General features: G+C 48.2%; 1 long non-coding RNA gene and 2 other non-coding genes across 4 annotated transcripts; 1 reads left to right on the top strand and 2 right to left on the bottom strand.

Annotated features, from left to right (window-relative positions):
* Positions 1 to 1,921: 1,921 nt before the first annotated feature.
* LOC140207145 (uncharacterized) lies at positions 1,922 to 20,865 on the bottom strand. 2 transcript variants are annotated; one of them, XR_011888509.1, is made up of 5 exons: positions 20,841 to 20,865; positions 18,956 to 19,081; positions 15,970 to 16,087; positions 14,737 to 14,841; positions 1,922 to 2,868 (listed from the first exon to the last, which is right to left on the bottom strand). It is a non-coding gene; the product is annotated as an uncharacterized lncRNA (long non-coding RNA). The 2 variants fall into 2 exon arrangements; XR_011888510.1 differs by having other exon boundaries at positions 1,922 to 2,390.
* Positions 8,988 to 9,172, bottom strand: LOC140208740 (U2 spliceosomal RNA). The gene has a single exon (XR_011888898.1). It is a non-coding gene; the product is annotated as a U2 spliceosomal RNA (small nuclear RNA).
* LOC140208731 (U2 spliceosomal RNA) lies at positions 17,654 to 17,844 on the top strand. The gene has a single exon (XR_011888895.1). It is a non-coding gene; the product is annotated as a U2 spliceosomal RNA (small nuclear RNA).
* Positions 20,866 to 24,485: the final 3,620 nt, after the last annotated feature.

The following is a 24,485-nucleotide window of genomic DNA, read 5'->3' as shown; positions in this document are numbered from 1 at the left end:
GATTCAGGACAAAATACTCTGCTCAGTCCACAGAAGCTGAAATTCATGTGTGCTGGTGTTGTGTATTGGATACTGTGGAAGGGTGAGAGATGGGAACTAGAACAGAGAAACTGAGGGTTGTGGGATGGTGGCAAGGAAGGTGAAAAGGACTGAAAATATCTACAAATAATATTGCAATTAATTAAATTGTGATTATATGGATGAGAAACTCACTACATCCATAAGCACATTATGTTGGTGAAAATGGATCCTGGGGCAATGCATGAGCTCAAGCGATTGTAAGGGTTCATAATCGCAGACTCAATTTGGTTACTCAATTGCACATTTAGCAAAGGAGAGACCGAAGGAAAGACAGATATCGTAAAAATTATTAATCTTACAGTAGCCCATGTTTTAAATGATTACTCGAAGCCCTTGAACAGAATTATAACCTGTATCATTTCCAAGAACAAATTCCAAAGATGATAATTTCAAATGGCACCAGAAGTAGTTTTCAAACTGCTCACATTTCTGTCACCTCTGTTAATGCTTTTCCATTCCACATTCAGATAATAAAACCCCTCAGTTTCTCTGCACTAAGGATTTGGTAACTCTCTGCAATTTGCCTGCAAACTTGTTCTTCACTGTTCTTCATGTTGTTTGTCGAGGGAACAGACCTGGCAGTGAAATTCCCACACCCATTTCTGAATTCGAAACAGATTCTCTCCCCGATTATTGAAGAACATTACTTCTACCACTGTCACATTTTCTATAGTAAATATTTCCACAATCAATGTTTTCCTATGCTCCCTATCTCACCTGAATACATTCATTGAAGACCCCATACACTCCCGGCAGCATCCTGACACACTATGAGGCCACACACACCCCCAACAGGATCCTGACACACTGTGAGACCTTAGACGCTCCTGACACACTGTGAGACCCCAGATACCCCTGACAGTAAACACAATATAAGGTAGCAGAAGTGCCTGGGAAGTTGGTTGATTGGGAAGGTTTCAAAATCTAACAAAAGGCATCACATAAAGCCTAAAAAAGGGGAAGCCAAAAGAAATGGAAATTATAGGCTAACACACACAAAGTGATGGAGGAACTCAGCAGCCCAGGTAGCATCAATGGAGAAAGTATAGTCGACGTTTTGAGCCGAAATGCTTCGGCAGAGCTGCAGAAAAAAAAACCTGAGGAGTAAATTTGAAAGATGGGGGACGGGGGTGCGAAGAAACTCAGGCAATAGGTGAGATGGAGGGGAGGGGGGAGTGAAGCGAAGAGCTTGGAAGTTGATTGGTGAAAGAGACAGAAGGCCATGGAAGAAAGAAAAATGGGGTGGGGGGGGTGGGGCGAGCACCAGAGTGAGGCACAGACACACCCGGTGTGGCCTCTTGTATATTGGTGAGATCCGACATAGACTGGGAGACAGCTTCGCTGAGCATCTATGCTCTGTCCGTCAGAACAAGTGGGATCTCCCAGTGGTCACCCAGTTTATTTCCCATTCCCATTCTAATATGTTCATCCATGGGCTCCTGCACTGTCGGGATAAGGCCTCTCCCAGGTTGGAGGAACAACACCTTATGTTCCATTTGAGTAACCTCCAACCTGGTGGCATGAACATCGATTTCTCAAACTTCCAGTGATGCTTGCCCTCCCCTTCACCATTCCCCATGCCCTTGTTGTTCCCTCATGCTACCTTCTTGCCCGCCCATCGCCTCCCTCCAGCATTTTGTGCGCGTTGCTCAGATTTCCAGCATTTACATATTTTCCCTACTTCGTAAAATTATAGGCCAGTTGGCCTAACCTCAGTGGTTGGAAAGTTTTGGAGTCTATTATTCAGGTGAAGTTTTGAGATATTTGGAGCCTAATGATAAAATAAGTCAAAGTCAGTATAGTCTCTTTTGTAATTTGTTTTTATTGAAGTTCATCATCAAACAAATATTTCCATAAGATGTATTTCAGATATTGTACATATTATATATCATATAATCATATTTGCCACAAATCTCCACATTTTTTTAGATTATGAGGACACACAGTCCTCTTTTATTGTCATTTAGTAATGCATGCATTAAGAAATGATACAATGTTCCTCCAGAATGATATCACAGAAACACAAGACAAGCAAGATGGAAAAACTGACAAAGACCACATAATTATAGAGAAGACTCTGCCCGGAGCGTGGTGTACACATTCCCACACCTCACCATCCAAGAGTTTGTAGCTGCAGTCGCACAATTCCTGAATCCACATCCCAGGGATATCCTGAAATTCCTCACTGAAGTTCACAACATGACTGATGCGCGATCTGAGGTATTTCTCCATTTTGTTGCTGGTCTCTCCTCTCCAATGACAGCTCAGGGCCTGGAGGAGTTTCTGGGTCCATTTCATCATCAAACAACCTGCCGGGTGATTGACTGGGTGAGGGAGGAGGTTAAACGCCAGAGTAGAAACACATGGAGTGAAGCTGGTGAAAGGAGCCTCCTGAACACATTGCACTACCTGTTTGAGTCTCAGAATCCTGGACTGGCTCAGGCTGCACTGGAATCTGTGGATACACTTTCATTCAGCAGAATGACACTGACCCCGATTGACTGCGCGGTCCTGTCTCATGCCATCCGTCTCCGTGATACAATAAAATGCCTCGACCTGGAGAGCTGCAACATTTAGTGTGAAGGAATCCAGTGGCTGGGACCCGGGCTGCACAAGTGCCAGGAGTTGGGGTAACTTGATTTATCTCAACTCTGAAATGTGAAACTGTTCCATTGTGTTGTTTCAATGTAAAGGGATTTGGGTAAAACTGTAGATTGTGAAGAATTGTGACAAATGCTGAGCGGATCAGTCAGTAATTCCCCAAGGACAGGAGGTTTCTCTGGTTCCCTGTGAAAGGACGATGGAGACTTCATCAGATTAGTGAGCAACGGCCATTGGTTTTATGGTAGTAAATCACTGGAATGGCCGTGTTTCTCACTGCCTGTGACACGTCCATTGACAATGTTCCTTCTCACTGTTAGTGACACCCAGACCAACACTGACTGCAGCAGGTGGGTCAGAGATTCAAACACCCTTCCCGGTGAGGGACAAAGGACCGTCAGCAGACAGTCCCAGCTTTACACTTGTGTGAATGTGCTCACTAACAGATAGCTAGAATCTATGGTGGCATCTCCTCTCCTGATTGTGGGCCTCAGTTCAGACCAACACTTCTTGTGGGATTATGATTTCCCATTTTTATCCTCCTTGGGAACTCTCTTTCCCATCAGCCTTCGTCTCGTGAGATCTCTCTTCTGCATCCCACTGCCTCCTGTGGGATCTCTCTTCCCCATCCCCCTTCCTCCTGTGGGATCTCTCATTGCCACCCCCTTCCCCCTGTGAGATCCGTCTTTCACATCCCTCTGCCTACTGTGGAATCTTTCTTCTCAATCCCTCTTCCTCCAGTGGGATCTCTCATCCCCGTTCCCCTTTCTCCTGTGGGATCTCTCATCCCATCCCCCTTCCTCCTGTAGGATCTCTCATTCCCAATCCCTTCCTCCTGTGGGATCTCTCATCCCCGTCATCTTCCTCCCATGGGATCTCTCATTCCCATCCCCCTTCCACCTGCTAGAATTCTCTTCTCCATTCCGTTTCTTCCTGCAAGTTCCATCTTCCCTATCCCTCGCCCTCCTGCAGGTTCTCTCTTCCTATGCCTTTTCCTCAGGTGAGGTCTCTTCCACCGTCTCCCATCGATGCTTTCCCATTCACTAATCTTCCTCACTCTGCCCCACCATTCAGAACTTTCTTCCAACCTTAGGCCCTACCCCTTCCGATGCTCTGACATCAGGAACACTTTTTTAACCATCAGGGAATGAGACAGAATATGTGGAGTTTATAGGGTTACACCAACAGACTAAATCACTGACATTCGGCGAATAGCCTGGAGCTGGGCAGTGAGGGACATCGACGGTGATGGGAATTCTGATCAGTGATTTACTGAAGGGTTTAATGTTTCCTGAAATATCCGACTGAGGGAAATTCCCTCAGATCCACGGTTTGAATCACTTTGTTCATCAATTTGTCTGTTTGTGTTTAGACTTGGGGCGAATAAACTGGAAGATTCAGGAGTGAAACTGGTGTCGGCGGCTCTGAGGAACCCGGAGTGTAAAATACAGAAACTGGGGTAAGTACCAGACTGTGGGAGATTCTGTTTACTGGCACTGGGTGTCTGACACTGAACATTAATGTGATCAGTAATTGTGTTACTGATAAACAGTGGGGAATTATACAGCCTCCTGTCTCTCATAGAAACATAGAAAACCTACAGCACAATACAGGCCCTTCGGCCTACAAAGTTGTGCCCAACATGTCCCTACCTTAGAAATTACTAGGCTTACCCATAGCCTTATATTTTTCTAAACTCCATGTACCTATCCAAAAGTCTCTTAAAAGATCCTATTGTATCCGACTCCACCACCATTGCCGGCAGCCCTTTCCATGGACTCACCACTCCCTGAGTAAAAAAAAACTTGCCCCTGATATTTCCTCTGTACCTACTCCCCAGCACCTTAAACCTGTGTCCTCTTGTGGCAGCCATTTCAGCCCTGGGGAAAAGCCTCTGATTATCCACATGATCAATGCCTCTCATCATCTTATACAGCTCTATCAGGTCACCTCTCATCTTCCATCACTCCAAGGAGAAAAGGCCGAGCTCTCTCAACCTGTTTTCATAAGGCATGCTCCCCAATCTGGACAACATCCTTGTAAATCTCCTTTGCACCCTTCTATGGCTTCCACATCCTTCCTGTAGTGAGGCAACCAGAACTCCAAATGGGCTCTGACCAGGGTCCTATATAGCTGCAACATTACCTCTCTGCTCCTAAATTCAATTCCATAATTGATGAAGGCCAATACACCGTATGCCTTCTTAACCAGTGTCAACATGCGCAGCTGCTTTGAGCGTCCTATGGACTTGGACCCCAAGATCCCTCTGATCCTCCACACGGCCAAGAGTCTTACCATTAATACTATATTCTGTCATCATATTTGACCTACCAAAATGAACCACTTCACTTATCTGGGTTGAATTCCATCTACCACTTCTCAGCCGGGTTTTGCATACTGTCAATGTCCCACTGTAACCTCTTGACAGCCCTCCAGCCTTGTGTCATCAGCAAACTTACTAACCCATCCCTCCACTTCCTTATCCAGGTGATTTGTAAAAATCATGAAGAGAAGGGGTCCCATAACAGATTCCTGTGGCACACCACTGGTCACCGGCCTCCAAGCAGAAAATGACCCATCTACAACCACTCTTTGCCTTCTGTGGCAAGCCAGTTATGGACCCACAAAGCAATGTCCCCTTGGATCCCATGCCTCCTTACTTTCTCAATAAGCCTTGCATGGGCTACCTTTATCAAATGCCTTGCTGAAATCCATATACACAGCATCTACTGCTCTTCCTTCATCAATGTGTTTAGTCACATCCTCAAAAAATCCACTCTGTGTCATTCTCCCTCACTCTCAGCTCCAGGCTGATCCAGGTCGGTCTCACAGATTCTGGTGCTGAGGATCTCGTTTCTGCTCTCAGTACAAACAGATCACTGACAGAGCTGGACTAGCATGGTAATAAACTGGGAGATTCAAGAGTGAAATTGGTGTCTGCGGCTCTTAGGGACCCAGAGTGTAAAATACAGGCACTGCGGTAAGTATCAGACTGTGGGAGATTGTGTTTACAGTCACTGGGTGTCTGACACTGAATATTAATGTGATCAGTAATTATGTTACTGATAAACACTGGGGACTTGTACCGTCTCCTGTCTCTCTGTGTCCTTCACCCTCACTCTCTCTCATCTCCAGGCTGGAAAATGTCAGTCTCACAGATTCTTGTGTCAAACAGCTCACATTCGCTATCAGTACAAAGACATCAGTGACGAGTTATAATAAACTGGGAGATTCGGGAGTGAAACCGGTGTCTGCGGCTCTGAGGAACCCAGAGTGTAAAGTACAGAGATTGTGGTAAGTACCACACAGTGGGAGATTATGTTTAGTCACCGGGTGTCTGACACTGAACATTAATGTGATCAGTAATTGTGTTACTGATAAACACTGGGGATTTGTACCGTCTCCTGTCTCTCTGTGTCCTTCACCCTCACTCTCTTTCATCTCCAGGCTGAGGAGTGTCGGTCTCACAGATCCTGGTGCTGAGGATCTCATCTCTGCTCTCAGTAAACCCATCACTGATGGAGCTGGGCCTGGGATCAAACTCGCTCACAGACCAATCTGTCCCAGCTCTCCACCGCCTCATCGTGACCCTCCCGAGTCTGAAGCTGATTCAGTGAGTGTTTCTGTTAGTGTTCAATGTGATAAAATGTCAGCGGATCCGCGGGTTTTCTGGTGATAATTTGTCTGTGAGTGTTGTTGAAGCATTAACCCCAGTCCCCTGTCACTGACACTGTTGTGTAATCTGTTTATTTCATCTTTATTCTTCCATCTGTTTCAGGCTGTGGGAGCATTGGTTCAGTCGGACCGGGGAGAAGGAACTGAGATCTCTGCAGGAACCCAGACCCGGACTGACAGTTTGTCTGTGAACATCTCCGCCACTTTGGCTGATTTCCCGCCCTCCACTTTGATGGCTGCCCTTACCTTTAGTGGCCTCGCGCCAGGTTTAATTCCCAACGGTTTTAAGGGAACTGGCTCCAGTCTCACACTCTATGACATCGGCAGCGTATCAGTGACGTATTTCTGCCTCCTGTCCAGCGGTGCAGCTTGCGCCAGATGTGCGGGTTCGAGACTCCCCACGTGAGACCCCGGGGAATTACACAGACAGGAAGAGCCCGGGGGCCGGGGCTCAGTCTGGGACACCAGTGTCCCGGGGTGGGATTATCCTGGGAGGGAATCCTTTTGCTCCCTTTACTGAAGATGGTGCATTCGGCAGTCTGGCCAATATAATGATGCTAAACTGACAGATACCTTTGCAGTGACCCTGGATCTGCAGCGATCTCGGACACAGCCCTGAAGTGTGATCTTATAATCGTTGGTTCCCCGATGCAGAGTGACGGTGAGAAACGGGACTGATTATTCAACCGGTCACTCGTTGTCGCCGGTCAGTTAATTGTGTGTGACTGTGAGTGAATCGGGAGCAGCTTATTTATTCCAGCATGTCAGCAGCCCACACATTGTTTAATTTACATTTGAAATGATGAAATCAATAAACCACTGTAACTTCCCGCCTTGGTGTCAGACTTGAGTCTCATTAGAGGAGAAAGAGTGCCCTGGGGTTACCGCTGCCCCTGCACCCGGTGAACTGCAATAATGGGTCTGAGCTCCTCACACTGGTACAGCAGCATCTCAGCTCCAGGCTGAGGGATGTCAGTCTGATGGTGTCTGGTCCCCAGGATCTCTTCACTCCCCATCCCCATCCTGGCTGACCACTGCATCCTCACACCTCAGATATGCGCACTATCCTGACCATCACTTTCCCGTGCACTCTCCTTGTTCTCACAGACAAAAACAACAAAGGAGATTGGAAGCTCATATACTGTATAATATTGGACCCGCGTCCACCAAGATCGTGAACAAGAGAAGGGAACAGAAGCAATCTACACGGGCTGAAGCTCCCTCTGCACAGACCCGGCACACAAACCCGGGGCCAGACAGTCAAGCTTCCTCCGCACAGTCCCAGCTCACACTCCCGGGATCAGACACTGAGTGAAGCCCCCTCCACACCGACCCATCTCACACCCCCGGGTTCAAAAACAGAGTGAAGCTCCATCTACACCGTCCCATCAGAAACTCCCACTGCCAGACTTTGTGAGAATCTCCCTCCATACCATTGCATCACACACTCCCACGGTCAGATACTGAGTGAAGCTCCCTCTGCATCATCACATTGCACACCACGGGGGTCAGACACAGGGAGAAATCTCTCCAGTGTTAGACATTGCGAGAATCTCCCTCCAGGCTGACCCATCCCAAAATTCCCTCCACACTGTCATATCATACACTCACAGGGCAGACTCTAAGTGAGGTTTACTCTGCATCGTCCCATCACACACTCCCAGGGTCAGACACTGGAGGTCGGGGTTCTGGGGTGGAGGCTGCTGCATAAAGCGGTGCACTGTAGTAAGTTCTTTAGATTGTACACAGTTCCATCACAAACTCCCGTGGTCAGACACAGGGAGGATCTCCCTCCGCACCAACCAATCTCACACAGTAGTGGACCGACACATAGGAACATTGAAAAGCACAGTACAGGACCCTCGGCCCACAGAGTTGCGCCGAACATGTCCCTACCTCAGAAATTACTAGGCTTACCTATAGCCCTCTATTTACGTGTCCATTTACATGTACCTGTCCAGGAGTCTCTTAAAAGACCCTATCGTATCCACCTACACTAGCTCTGAGTAAAAAACTAACCACTGACATCTCCTCTGTACCTACTCTCCAGCACCTTAAACCTGTGTCCTCTGTGGCAGCCATTTCAGCCCTGGGAAAAGCCTCTGACTATCCACAAGATCAATGCCTCTCATCATCTTATACACCTCTATCAGGTCACCTCTCATGCTCCATCGCTCCAAGGAGAAAAGGCCAAGTTCACTCAACCTGTTTTCATAAGGCATGCTCCCCAACCCAGGCTACATCCTTGTAAATCTCCTCTGCACTCTTCCTATGGCTCCGCATCCTTCCAGTAGTGAGGCGACCAGATCTGAGCACAGTACTCCAAGTGGGGTTTGACCAGTGTCTATATAGCTGCAACATTACCTCTCGGCTCCTAAATTCCATTCCATGATTAATGAAGGCCAATACACCGTATGCCTTCTTAACCACAGAGTCAACCTACATAGGTGCTTTGAGCGTCCTATGGACTCGGACCCCAAGAACCCTCTGATCCTCCACACTGCCAAGAGCCTTACCATTAATGCTACCTGTAAAAGTACAATGAAGAAATAGGGGGAAAAAAGCCTAAGAAGCTTAATGCGTACAGATAACTGAATTCTACTCTTTATTTGTTGTTTAATCTCCCCGAGGGGAGGTACAGCATTCCCGGGGGTACTGCAATACTGGGTCGATGCATGGAGTGGACGGAGGAAGCCCCTATTCCACCTCCCTGTTCCAAAAATCAATTTAATATATGGTCCCCAGATAAGGGACGTACCAGATATTAAACTGATAAGAACAGATTTTTTTGGAAAAATATACTTTATTCAGAAATATTACAAAATAAAATTATTTGCAAAAAAACCATTTGTTGACTCTGAGTCCTTATACAATAAAAAGTTATTTACAATAAATCATGCATTGACTCTCAGTCCTTATTCAAAATGATGTTTAAAATAAATCATTCCTTGACTCTCAAACCTTAGTCAAGAATAAAACCTACTTACAATAAAACCAAGAGTTGACTCTCAATCCTTTACTGATGTTCCATTACAGTCTATACCTTTCCACATTTCCAGCCACTTCTGTAGCACGATTTTGATTCATCTATCCACACCGCTGATGAGGGGAATACCCCTCCCGACCCGACTCCTCCTACTCCCGCGGGTGACAAACCTTAAACTGTGGTCCTTCCCCACCGAGCCGTTGTTGCGGCTGCACCAAGTTTGATTGCATCCCTCAGCACGTGATTTATAATTTTTTTTAATATTTACTATTGATTTGTACTCCAGGGATCACGAAGAGCAGAATCAAATGTTGCTGTGATGATTGTACGCTCCAGTATCAATTGCTTGGTGACAATAAAGTATAAAGTACTCCTGCAGCCGAGAATGTGCCAGTCGGCAGCATTCTCCCACAGACATCTCCATGTGCTGGCAGATTATCAAGTTTCGGGCTGACCAAAGAGCGTCTTTCACCGAGTTGATGATCTGCCAGCAGCACCGGATGTCGGTCTCCGTGTGCGTCCCCAAGAGCAGCCCATAAATCAGGGAGTCCTCTGTTATGCAGCTGTTGGCAATGAATCTCGACACCGTCCCTTCCATCCTCCAAACCCTCTCTGCAAAGAGGTGGGTCACAGACTCCTCCTCACTGCAGTCCTCCCGTGTGCAGCGGGGTGTGGAGATGACATCCCGGGCGTACGGGAGGGATCTGACTGGGAGGGCCCCTCTCACTGCCAGCCAGGCAAGGTCTTGGTGCCTGTTGGTGAGATCCAGCGATGAAGCATTTTGCCAGATAAACTGGACGGTCTGCTCAGGGAACCACTCCACTGTGTCCATCACCTCCTTCTCCTGCAGTGCCTGCAGGACATTAAGTGCCGACCACTGCCTGATGGCCCTGTGGTCAAAGGCGTTCTCCTGGAAGAACTTTGCTACGAAGGACAGGTATGGTGGCAACTACTAGCTGACTGGGGTGTTGCGCGGGAGTGGGGCCAGACCCATCCTTCGTAGCCAGGGCGACAGGTAGAGCCTGGGCACGTAGTGGTACTTGGTGCCCACATACCTGGGTTCTACACACAACCTGATGCAGCCACACACGAAGCTGGCCATCAGGGTGAAGGAGACAATGGGTACGTTTTTGCCCCCAATGTCCAGGGACTTGTGCATGACGGCCCATCTGACCCGCTCCATCTTGGATCCCCAGACGAATCTGAAGACAGCTCAGGTGATTTCTGAGCTGTAGGAGCAAGGGACGGGCCACACCTGCGCTAAGTACAGCAGCCCTGAAAGCACCTCACACCTGATGACCCGGTTCTTGCCCGTTATCGACAGGGAGCACCCTGCCCACAGACCCAGTTTCTGTTTCACCTTGGCAGTCCGCTCCTCCCAGTTCTTGTTGCACACCTCGGCCCCTCCAAACCAAATCCCCAACACCTTCACGTGATCAGAACGGACGGTGAAGGCGACACTGGATCGGTCCTGCCAGTTGCCGAAGAGCATAGCTTCGCTCTTTGTGCGGTCGACCCTAGCCCCTGACGCCAGCTCAAACTGTTCGCAGATGCTAATCAGCCTGCGAACCCACCTTGGATCAGAGCAGAAGACGGTAATGTCGTCCATGTACAGGGAGGTTTTCACTTGGGTCCCTCCACTGCCTGGCAGCGTCACCCCTCTTATGCCCTCATCCCTCCTGATGGCTTTGGCAAAGGGTTCAATGCAGCACACGAACAAGACAGGGAGGAAAGGTTTCCCACCTGTTGACATGGACTGCACTACAGATGTCTGTGTAGAGCAGTCTGATCCGATTCCGGATTCCCTCCCCAAAACCCATTTTGGAGAGTATGTCCGCCATGTACGTGTGCAATATCCTGTCGAAGGCTTTCTCCTGGTCGAAGCTGACCAGGCAGGCGTCCACCCCCCTGTCCTGCACGTAGGCGATGGTGTCCCTCAGCAGCGCGAGGCTGCCCGAGATCTTCCTGCCCGGTACAGCACAGGTTTGGTCCGGGTGGATCACCTGTCCCAGAGCAGACTTGACCCTGTTGGCGATAGCCTTTGGACAGGATCTTGTAGTCCACATTCAGGAGGGAGATGGGTCTCCAATTCCTAATGTCCTCCCTTTCTCCCTTCTGCTTGTAGATGAGAGTGATGATGCCCTTCCTCATGGACTCTGACATACTGCCGGCCAGAAGCATAGTGTTGTACACCTTCAGCAGGTCTGGGCCCATCCAGTTCCACAAAGCCGAGTACAACTCAGCCGGTAAGCCATCGCCTCTGGGAGTCTTACCCGACCCAAAGGAATGGATGGAGCCTGTCAGCTCAACCAGGGTCAGTGGGTGATCCAGACTCTCCCACTTGCCATCGCCTAAGACCTGCGTGACAGATGACAGGAAGTTGCGGGAGGCTGTGGAGTCTGTGGCCTTTTCGTCGTACAGACCGGCACAGAAGGACCTGCAGATCCTCAGTATGTCAGTCAACGAGGACACGACTGAGCCGTCCTCGTAGACTGATCAGCAAATTTGCTGATGATACAAAGATTGGAGGTGTAGTAGACAGCGAGGAAGGTTTTCAGAGCCTTCAGAGGGACTTGGACCAGCTGGAAAAATGGGCTGAAAAATGGCAGATGGAGTTTAATGCAGACAAGTGTGAGGTATTGCATGTTGGAAGGACAAACCAAGGTAGAACATACAGGGTTAATGGTAAGGCACTGAGGAGTGCAGTGGAACAGAGGGATCTGGGAATACAGATACAAAATTCCCTAAAAGTGTCGTCACAGGTAGATAGGGTCGTAAAGAGAGCTTTTGGTACATTGGCCTTTATTAATCGAAGTATTGAGTATAAGAGCTGCAATGTTATGATGAGGTTGTATAAGGCATTGGTGAGGCCGAATCTGGAGTATTGTGTTCAGTTTTGGTCACCAAATTACAGGAAGGATATAAATAAGGTTGAAAGAATGCAGAGAAGGTTTACAAGGTTGTTGCCGGGACTTGAGAAACTCAGTTACAGAGAAAGGTTGAATAGGTTAGGACTTAATTCCCTGGAGTGTAGAAGAATGAGGGGAGATTTGATAGAGGTATATAAAATTATGATGGGTATGGATAGAGTGAATGCAAGCAGGCTTTTTCCACTGAGGCAAGGGGAGAAAAAAAACCAGAGGACATGGGTTAAGGGTGAGGGGGGGCTTCTTCACACAGAGAGTGGTGGGAGTATGGAATGAGCTGCCAGACGAGGTGGTAAATGCGGGTTCTTTTTTAACATTTAAGAATAAATTGGACAGATACATGGATGGGAGGTGTATGGGGGGATATGGTCCATGTGCAGGTCAGTGGGACTAGGCAGAAAATGGTTCGGCACAGCCAAGAAGGGCCAAAAGGCCTGTTTCTGTGCTGTAGTTTCTATGGTTCTATGGTCCTCTTCCTTAAGGTTGAGGATCACAGAGCTCCCCTTGTGCACCTTTTGGAAGAAGAAGCATGAGCACGTCTCGTCCTGCCCCACGGTTTGGACCCTTGATCGGAAGATGACCTTGGAGGATTCGGTGGCGAGATGCTGGGTTTACCGGCCCTTCACCTCTCGCAATTTCTCCCTGACATCCACCCACTTCGATTGCAGAAGGAGAAGTTGCTGCAACTCTGTCTGGAGTTTACACAGTTCCATATAACCATATAACAATTACAGCACGGAAACAGGCCATCTTGGCCCTCCTAGTCCATGCTGAACTCTTACTCTCACTTAGTCCCACCGACCTGCACTCAGCCCATAACCCTCCATTCCTTTCCTGTCCATATAGCTATCCAATTTAACGTTAAATGACAACATCGAACCTGCCTCAACCAGTTCCCTCTGCTCCTGCCTTGCTTTCTGGATACCCTTGCGTATGAAGAACTTCTTGATGTTCTCCTTGGTGGCTTCCCACCAGACAACCAGGGAATCAAAGAAGGTTTTCAAGGTTCTCCAACCTGTGTACTCCTTCTCTAGTTCTACCAACATGGAATATGAGGTGTTAATACCCTAATCTGTGTCCAGCCTCAACTTCACAGTAGAGAAAGCCATGGGCAGCATGTCAGTATGTGAATGGGGAGTGGTATTAAAATCACTGGTCACCAAGATATGCTGGTTATTGCAGCATAAAGAGTGAAGGTGCATCAATTAGTCGGCCAGGCAGCATCTCTAGGGAGAGGTACAGTCAATGTTTCAGGCTGAGATCCTTCGTTAGGTCCCTAGTCCTGACGAAGAGTCTCGGCCTGAAACGTAGACTGTACCTCTCCCTAGAGATGCTGCCTGGCCTGCTGCGTTCACCAGCAACTTTGATGTGTGTTGCTTGAATTTCCAGCATCAGCAGAATTCCTCGTGTTTGTGCGTCAATTAGTGATCCCCAAACTGAGTTGGGTCTCACCAATGTAGAGGAGGCTACACTGGGAGGGAGAGTGATTAAGGTAGAGGTATAGGGATAGATGTAACACTTATTGTGGTTGCAAGGTATTTGGTGGACCAGTGTCACAGCGAGAGTGATCCCTGTGATAAATGGAGACGGACGTGGAGAGGAAGATGTGCCTGGTGGTGAGATCCTGGTGGAGATAGTGGAAATTGCAGAGAATATGTTGGATGCAGAGCCTCAGTGCATTGTAGATGCAAACAAAGTAACCATATCCCTGACCTTATTATGTTGTGGAAGGGAGATGGGGAGAGGGCATACATGCAGGAAATGGAGGAGATACAGGTGAGTTCTGTATTGATCGCAGTGGACAGGAAACCCCTTTATTGATGAAGAAAGGATATCTTGGATGTCCTGGAATGAAAAACCTCCTCATAAAATCAGATGCAGCAGAGACAGAGGAACTGAGAGAAGGGAATAGTATCCTTGACAGTGACAGTGTGAGAAGAGTTTCCATAGGTACATTTAATGTCAGAAAGTAACTGTTGTGGACAAGGTAACTGTGGGAGTCAGTAGGTTTGTTAAAGAGGCCAGAAGGTAATCTGTTTCTGCAGAGAGAGAAATAAAGATCAGGAAAGGGAGCAAGATCATGATAGTGGACCAAACAGATTCGAGAGAGCGGGTGTATGTTGGTGGGAAAAGTTGATAAATCTGACGACAACATAAGGAAATCAGCAGATGCTGGAATTTTAAGCAACAGACATAAAAGTTGCTGGTGAATGCAGCAGGCCAGGCAGCATCTCTAGGAAGAGGTATAGTCGACGTTTCGGGCCGAGACCCTTTGTCAGGACTCTCTCCACACTAAATATGACGAGCTCCACACGGGAGCTGGAAACAGCGTCAATGTGGTGGAGGAAGTTTTACCTGTCTACCTTTTAATGCTCCAAAAACAGCCCAAAATTTTAAAACACCAAATTACTTCACTATACTCAATGCTGCACTAGCCAAAGGGCAGATTCCAAATCATTTCCTTACTTGATGGGAAAGGTTCAATCTTCTTCCATGGCGTCAGAGAGAGTTTCTTTTCATCCCAATTGCAGTACTCTTGGCAACTCACAGCAGGCTGATCCCAGGGTAACTCTGTAACACAAAATCATAGTCATAGTCATACTTTATTGATCCTGGGGGAAATTGGTTTTCATTACAGTTGCACCATAAATAATAAATAGTAATAAAAACATAAATAGTTAAACAGTAATATGTAAATTATGTCAGTAAATTATGAAATGTCCAGGACCAGCCTATTGGCTCAGGGTGTCTGACCCTCCAAGGGAGGAGTTGTAAAGTTTGATGACCACAGGCAGGATCTGTGTTGCATCTCAGTGGAATGAGTCTCTGGCTGAATCTGTTCCTGTGCCCAACCAGTCCATTATGTAGTGGATGGGAGACATTGTCCAAGATGGCATGCAACTTAGACAGCATCCTCTTTTCAGACACCACCGTGAGAGAGTCCAGTTCCATCCCCACAACATCACTGGCCTTAAAAATGAGTTTGTTGATTCTGTTCACACAAAATAATCTGCAGATGCTGAGTTTGTTGATTCTGTTGGTGTCTGCTACCCTCAGCCTGCAGCCCCAGCACACAACAGCAAACATGATAGCACTGGCGACCACAGACTCGTAGAACGTGCATCATAAAGACCTGTGGCTCGTACATTCTGCCTAAAAGACGTGCCCTGGCACTTAAGAGCAGTCTCCCCGTTCAATCACAGATACACTACCATTTAAAAGAAAACAATTAAAATAAATTTGAGTAACTTTAGCCTTGGAAATAGCCAAACTTTAAAGTTTCCAAACCACAGAGGGAAAAAGGCAAAGAAGTCAGAATGTTACTGTGCAGGTTATTTAACATTCTGTAATCTGCAACTTAGTATTCCGCTATCACACCAAGTGTTGAGCGAATAAGGTTCACTGCATAGGGTTATTGAAACACTAATCTGCGGCTGGTCCTGCAAAAAACAACATTGCTCCCCAAGAGTGGACGAAAGGAACTGGGAGAATAATGTAACGACAAAATGGCAATATCTTTTCAATTAAAATAAGTGCTGGGAGTACTTGGCACTTAAGTCAGCATTCTGCAGAGAAACAGAGCAAATGTGTCAGGTTAATGGCTCTTCCTTAGAACTGATGAAAGATCACTGCCATGATTAAGGATCACATCACATCTGATTCATTAACTGCTTCTTTCTCAACAGAATGCTACATTACCATCGAATCCTTTTCGGCATTTTATGACTCTTTTCCCCAAATTTCCACCTTTTTTTTCCTCCTTGGAGATGTAGTAAGTGATACAAGCCATAGTCCAGCCGGACGGTTAGATTATTTTCTGTGGAAAAATCCATTGACTGCAATGCCGTTATTTGCCACATGCCAGCTCACACTTAAATATTGTCCGAGTTGCAACCCTACCCCCTCCCTTTCGTCCGACTCTACCCCATCCATCTCCCCCACCAACTCAACCACCCATCGTCCCTCCTCAAACGGCCTCACTTCCCCCATTTACAACCCTCCCTTTCTTCGCAATCCCGCGCCATCGCTTCTATCCGATGTTCCTATCCACACTCCTCCCGTTTCCGGAGGTCCACCCCCCCTCCCCAAACACCTGCTCCGCCAGGCCCGCCGAATGACCCTGCACAAACTTTGCTCTCGCTGCAACGATCACGATCGAGTTTGGCCCCTGCGACGCCCTCTGTAAAAGTCATCACACTTGCAATGACATCAGACGCTAGAGACGGCGGGCAGAACAGTTCGACAGGACTATCAGCTGAGAGGAGGAGTATGGCCGATTAGGAAAAGGGGAGGTGCAACGAGACCTGGGTGTCATTATACACCAGTCATTGGAAGTGGGCATGCAGGTACAGCAGGCGGTGAAAAAGGCGAATGGTATGCTGGCATTTGTAGCGAGAGGATTTGAGTACAGGAGCAGGGAGGTACTACTGCAGTTGTACAAGGCCTTGGTGAGACCACACCTGGAGTATTGTGTGCAGTTTTGGTCCCCTAATCTGAGGAAAGACATCCTTGCCATAGAGGGAGTACAAAGAAGGTTCACCAGATTGATTCCTGGGATGGCAGGACTTTCATATGAAGAAAGACTGGATGAACTGGGCTTGTACTCGTTGGAATTTAGAAGATTGAGGGGGGATCTGATTGAAACGTATAAGATCCTAAAGGGATTGGACAGGCTAGATGCAGGAAGATTGTTCCCGATGTTGGGGAAGTCCAGAATGAGGGGCCACAGTTTGAGGATAGAGGGGAAGCCTTTTAGGACCGAGATTAGGAAGAACTTCTTCACACAGAGAGTGGTGAATCTGTGGAATTCTCTGCCACAGAAAACAGTTGAGGCCAGTTCATTGGCTATATTTAAGAGGGAGTTAGATATGGCCCTTGTGGCTACGGGGGTCAGGGGGTATGGAGGGAAGGCTGGAGCGGGGTTCTGAGTTGGATGATCAGCCATGATCATAATAAATGGCGATGCAGGCTTGAAGGGCCGAATGGCCTACTCCTGCACCTATTTTCTATTTTCTATGTAAACCAGGGCCGCCTCTCTCATTTGGTTGGCGAAATATCAGCTATTTTACATTTTCAGCTATATTCCAAAAGAGGTTTCGCGACAAGGGAGATAAAGACAATATATGCCAAAGATTCAGATAAATTACACCAAACCTACTTCAAACGTTGAAGAGAGGTAGGATAAATCAGTGGCCTGTAGACAGTCAGTCCAACTTAATAGAGGGAAGACTAGCAGGATCTGAAAGGGTCCAGACAGTTGTGGGTAGCGCTTCTCGGCCTTTTGACTAAGATCAGATGTAGATGGCTGTAAGTACAGATCTGCACTGACTTTAATGGAAACGTATGTAAAGGATGGAAAGTTATTGAATGGTTTATTGTATATATTTATTTTTGAATAAAGTACATTTTGAAATAAAAAAATCTGTTCTTATAAGTTTAATATCTAATACGTCCCTTATCTGGGGATCATATATTAAATTGATTTTTGGAACAGGGAGATGGAATAGGGGCTTGCTCCATCCACTTCGCGCATCGACCCGGTATTGCAGTGCCTCCAGGAACGGTGCACCTCCCCTCGGGGAGACTAACAACAAATAAAGAATAGAATCCTGTTGTCCGCATACATTAAGCTTGTCAGGTATATCTCCTGTTTCTGCCTCGTACTTTCTGCAGGCTATGTTTGTTTTTAATGAGGACACATAGGCTTGCGTGGGTGAAACAGTTTATTTACAGAATATTTAAGAGCCTCTTGGACCGGCACATGGATGAAAGAACTGCAAGCGAGGAAACAGATTCTTTAGGTCTCAAAGGCAACCATGGGAAAATGGCAACAGAAACAACATGCACACAATTTACAGCAGTCGTGGATAAAGTCGGATCGGCAGTAAAACACACGCAGACAATTAATAGCGAACGTGGGAATAAAGTACACACACACACATCCAGGGGAAAAGTCAGTACGATGCTCGAGCCCCTTCACTGTGCAGGCACGGCTCAATGCTATCAGGCACAATCACCAACCCTATTCAATGCACAACTTACCAACAATTTTCCCCAGCGCTATTCCACGGTTCTCAGCCTGGAATGAAGCAGAGTGGTCCCTCGGAAGTGGCAAAGAGAGCGTCCAGCACACGGGGCGCCCTTTTAATGCCAGAAGGCTGAAGTGTCCAGCCCAGGTAATTCACAGGAAGGCCAAGCAACACACATCAAAGTTGCTGGTGAACGCAGCAGGTCAGGCAGCATCTCTAGGAAGAGGTACAGTCGACGATTCGGGCCAAGACCCTTCATCAGAACTAACTGTAGGAAGAGCTAGTAAGAGATTGGAAAGTGGGAGGGGGAGGGGGAGATCCACAGGAAGGCCAATGGCTCGGTGCCGGTCAGTTAAGCTGATTACAAACGCCAATTACCCGAGGCCAAGTACAAGGCTAATTAAAGAGGCCATAAAAGTTGCTGGTGAACGCAGCAGGCCAGACAGCATCTCTAGGAAGAGGTACAGTCGGCGTTTCAGGCCGAGACCCTTCGTCCTGACTGCACCTCTTCCCAGAGATGCTGCCTGGCCTGCTGCGTTCACTAGCAACTTTGATGTGTGTTGCTTGAATTTCCAGCATCTGCAAAATTCCTGTTGTTTGCGTAATTAAAGAGGCCAATGGTTAGGTGTGCATTGATGGCCGAAGAGGGGTCAAACCTTGATTGGCAGGGGGTGTATCTTCCGACCAGGTCAAAGGGCAGATTCGTCACGTGACAGTCCCGACCCCCTCCATACAGTCCACCCCTCGGTAGCCACGCCACTCGCCAAGCATTGCATGACACACTGTGAGAAGAAAAAGAATGTATCTTATTATGCTCTTAATAATTTGGCAGACACAACATAATATACACACAGCGATGATAACGAGATGGGTGCAATCGACCAGTTGCCCACCACCCCACCGCCACAAAGCTCCTTCCACAGGATGTAGAGGTCAGGGTTGGGGATCCGTGGCCATGTACAGCTGCCTGCGCATAAAACGGGCAGCGATTGTGTCTCCAGCCCTTGCCTCTGTCCTACGGACCAGGGTGGGTGCCCCCCGCTGCATCTATTCAAGCCCTTCCAGGAGGCTGATGCCATACCGCACGGTCCTCCCGTTAGCTGGTGCCATGAGGGGCAGGATCACTGACTATCGGGGTGCGCGGTGTGACCTGTTAGGGCACCGGTAACCCCGGTGTTTTCTAAAAAATTACGGTCGGAGGCTCCCTGGTGAATGCCTTTGACCAGCGCCCACTCTCAATCAAACCCGGGTGCCCTCACTGACCGTACCCCATTGCGGGCGCCGGTGTAGATCCCACTCCAGGAGGGTGGGGTACCGGACCCTCACAGCGGTCACCACCCGATCCCACAGGGTAGAGCCTGCCCGGATCTCCGGCTACGGCGTCCATAGGGTCCAAGGCAGTTCATGCCTTGTTGCTCAGAGAGGCTCCCCAGCGCGCTCGCCTCTTGATGAGAGAGGCTGATGTTGGAGCCCCCTCATCCACAGCCGGAGCTGCCCCGTGGCCAGGTGCTCGCCCGGCCGTTGGCGGTACCGATCCGCCAGCTGGGTCAGCTCCTTTGGGGAGAAATCCCGGGTTTCGGAGGGACCACCGGCATGTCTCTCTGCGGCTTGGTCATCCTCACACCACCCCCTGCGGTGGACCTGGGATCGCGCGGTGACGGGTCGAGTGTGCAGAGGTTCGGGTGCATGGGTGGGGGGGGGGGCGGGCGGTTCTGGGAACTAGATTCCTCGGGCACCCCCTCCCTGTCACTGGTTAGCCGTACAGCCCCGTCCTCCAGCCACGGATCCAGCTTGTCGCCGCGCTGGACCTGGGCTCGAATTTTTAGCGGGTCCGGCTGCCAGCCAGACCAGCGGGCTGCCCGCTCCTGCTGCAGCTGTATTAGCCTGCAGGCGACTTCAGTCCCCCTGACCCCGAGATCATTGGCTCCAGTCTGGGCAGCTTGTACTGCCGCCTGCCGGAGCTCTTCTAACTCCCTGTCCTTCTGGCTGCATTACTGCTGGATTTGGCCAGAAACACTAACCAGACGCGAGCAACCAAAAGGCACCCCTTTGACTCCCGTTGGCTTTGGGAAACACCGACACCTTAAGGAGGGAGACCGCGTGGTGCCCCAGTTTCTCGCCACGTGGGTCCAACTGCTCGGACCAGTCCACTGGTTTACCCTGGTCCGTCAGCGCTCAAATCCCTCTCTCTCGTCGGTCCACCCGAGAATCCTATCCTCGGTGCCTGCACTGGCCTTTTTGCCCCTGTTCCAGAACACTTTTCCCGCGCAGCGCCAATTGTCCTAAGTGAGGAAACAGACTCGGTAGGTCTCAAAGTAAAGGGCTGTGGGCACACAGTCTGGGTAGTGAAGGATTTTATTTACAGAAGGCAAACGGGGGGAAATGGCAACAGAAGCAACACGCACACAATTTACAGTAGTCCGATCAGCAATAAAATACACGCGGACAATTAATAAAATCGCGTGGGCACAAAGTACACACACACTTCTTCTGCTTAGGGAGAATATCCACACTCCCAACCCTATTCAAAGCACAACTCACAACCAGCCGGGTGGTCCCTTGGAGGGAGCAAAAAAGAGAGAGGGTCACGCCCACGTGGGCTCCTTTATAGGTCTGGAAGGTCCAGCCCAGGTGATTCACAGGGAAGCCAATGGCTCGGTGCCGGCAGGGTTAAACTGATTACAAAGACCAATTGCCCGAGGCCAAGTACAAGGCTAATTAAAGGGGCCAATGGTGAGGTGTGCATTGATGGGCGGGGTGGGGTCAAACCTTGATTGGCAGGTGACGTGTCTTCCGACCAGGTAAATGAACAGAGCCGTCACGTGATAGTCCGACCCCTCCAGGACAGATGACAGATGCGTTTCATTGGCTTTGTATCTGGAGTCGGCAGAATGACAATAAAGTTGCGTCCAGTCTGATCTAATCACTCAATTCAGACCCAAACAGGAAATGTGCAGATTTCATTCAAATCAGTCTATGTTTATAAACACTCATTTCTATTCACATTCCTCCGGCCTCACTAGACCACAGTACATGTGCTTGCAACACTGTGTGTCCGACAGAGTGATCAGCAGCACTGGGGCTCCACAGGGGACTGTCTTGTCTCCCTTTCTCTTCACCATTTACACCTCGGACTTCAACTACTGCACAGAGTCTTGTCATCTTCAGACGTTTTCGGATGACTCTGCCATAGTTGGATGCATCAGCAAGGGAGATGAGGCTGAGTACAGGGCTATGGTGGGAAACTTTGTCACATGGTGTGAGCAGAATTATCTGCAGCTTAATGTGAAAAAGACTAAGGAGCTGGTGGTAGACCTGAGGAGAGCTAAGGTACCAGTGACCCCTGTGTCCATCCAGGGGGTCAGTGTGGACATGGTGGAGGATTACAAATACCTGGGGATATGAATTGACAATAAACTGGACTGGTCTAAGAACACTGAGGCTGTCTACAAGAAAGGTCAGAGCCGTCTCTATTTCCTGAGGAGACTGAGGCCCTTTAACATCTGCCGGATGATGCTGAGGATGTTCTACGAGTCTGTGGTGGCCAGTGCTATCATGTTTGCTGTTGTGTGCTGGGGCAGCAGGCTGAGGATAGCAGACACCAGCAGAATCAACAAACTCATTCGTAAGGCCAGTGAAGTTGTGGGGATGGAACTGGACTCTCTGATGGTGGTGTCCGAAAAGAGGATGCTGTCTAAGTTGCATGCCATCTTGGACAATGTCTCCCATCCACTACATAATGGACTGGTTGGGCACAGGACTACATTCAGCCAGAGACTCATTCCACCAAGATGCAACCTGGAGTGTCATAGGAAGTCATTCCTGCCTGTGGCCATCAAACTTTACAACTCCTCCCTTGGAGGGTCAGACACCCTGAGCCAATAGGCTGGTCCTGGACTTATTTCCTGACATAATTTACATATCACTATTTAACTATTTATGGTTTTATTACTATTTAATTATTTATGGTGCAACTGTAATGAAAACCAATTTCCCCTGGGATCAATAAAGTATGACTATGACAGCAGCACTGAAACACCAAGTGAGAAACAGCAGGAGGAGGCCATTCATCCCCTCTAACCATCAACAAGATGGCGGCTGCTCTCCCATCTCAGCCACATGTTTCTGCCTGATCCTCATTTCCTTGATCCCTTCGGTCTCCACACATCTGCCGGCCTCTGTTTTATGTGAGGACGATCACTGGGTCTTCACCGCCCTCTGTGGTGGGGATTTACAGACATTCACCACCCTCGGAGTGGAGACATTTCCCCTCATCTCAGTCCCGGACAGTCCACGCCCTTTTTCAGAGACTGGGATCCCTGGTTCAACCGGTAATGACAGACATCCCACCCTGCAAAAAGTCATTTCAGGGAGGTAGCGCCAGTGCCCCCCGCAACCCCATATCCACCCCCACCCCCGGTCGATCTCCAAGGGTGTATGTAATACTTTGTTTAATCATTTTGTCTAATCTGTAAACCAAGTTGGGTATATGCAGAAAATGTGACTTTAAAATATGTACTTATATTATCATGTTTATTCTATTACAACTTTAAGCAAGTCTACAAGGAGTTCGGCCTCATCATGTAGGACATCAATAGCGTAGCTCCTCAGCAGCCAGCCTGTGTGTGTTGCTTGAAATTCCAGCATCTGCAGATTTCCTCGTGTTTGTGTAGTTTAAATAATGTTAGCTATGCTAATGAACGAATGACACCTGTTAAACTCACCTCAACATGTCTTTTTAAGAACATAAACACGAGAAATTCTGCAGATGCTGGAAATTCAAGCAACACACATGGAAGTTGCTGGTGAACGCAGCAGGCCAGGCAGCATCTCTAGGAAGAGGTACAGTCAATGTTTCGGTCCGAGACCCTTTGTCGAGACTAACTGAAGGAAGAGCAAGTAAGAGATTTGAAAATGGGAGGGGGAGGGGGAGATCCAAAATGATAGGAGAAGACAGGAGGGGGAGAGATGGAGCCAAGAGCTGTACAGTTGATTTCCAAAAGGGTAGCCTCCAACCTGATGGCATGAACATTGACTTCACAAACTTCTGCTAATGCCCCACCTCCCCCTCATACCCATCTGTTATTTATTTATATACACACATTGTTTCTCTCTCTCTCTCCTTTTTCTCTCTCTGTCCCTCTGACTATACCCCTTGCCCATCCTCTGGGTTTTTTCCCCACCTCCCCCTTTTCCTTCTCCCTGGGCCTCCTGTCTCATGATCCTCTCATATCCCTTTTGCCAATCAACTGTCCAGCTCTTGGCTCCATCCCTCCCCCTCCTGTCTTCTCCTATCATTTTGGATCTCCCCCTCCCCCTCCCACTTTCAAACCTCTTACTTGCCCTTCCTTCAGTTAGTCCTGACAAAGGGTCTTGACCCGAAACATTGACTGTACCTCGTCCTAGAGATGCTGCCTGGCCTGCTGCGTTCACCAGCAGCTTCAACATGTCTTTTCCATTTTAACCCTCCATGGGCAATAGAAAAGTCACTGTTGCAAACAGCGCAGCAAGCAAGACTGTCATTATTTTTGAGGTCGACTGTAAAGCCTGCCCACAGAGAAAACTGATAGGTCTATTTAACAGGGGTCCCAAACCTTTTTTGCACCGTGGACCGGTTTAATATTGACAATATTCTTGCGGACCAGCTGACTGGCGGTGGGGGGGGGGGGTGTTAATCATGACCGGAATATAGGTGATTAGTTAACTAAAAGTCACTAATAAGTGGCTAATACACTCAATTTCATTTCTAAAAGTGTTTATCTACTGAATTTAATATTAAACACACAGCGCATATTTTCCTCACATGAATATAGAGATAAGTCAATAGCATCATAACATTTTAAGTAACATTTGGTTATTAAACACACAGCACATATTTTCCCCGTATGAACATATAAAATCATTGCAACACACCAATATCGCTGAATCAGTGGGAGCCCTGGGCTTGTTTCCCTGCAACGAGACGATGCCATCGAGGGGTGATGGCAGACAGTGATTCTCAACGGGGGTTCCTTGTGTCCAGTCTATTCCGCAATTTAGTTTTCATTGCATTCATTGCAGAAAACCCCGCTTCGCAGAGTTATGATGTTGGAAATGGAAGCAATGTTTTCAGTGCTTTTGTGGCTATCTCAGGATATTCAGCCTTGACTTTGATGCAGGATGTCGGCAGAGATGTTATGTCAAACA

Source organism: Mobula birostris, chromosome 13 (genome assembly GCF_030028105.1).
Source record: "Mobula birostris isolate sMobBir1 chromosome 13, sMobBir1.hap1, whole genome shotgun sequence".
Lineage (NCBI taxonomy): Eukaryota > Metazoa > Chordata > Chondrichthyes > Myliobatiformes > Myliobatidae > Mobula > Mobula birostris.
This window is presented reverse-complemented; position numbering and strand designations above follow the sequence as displayed.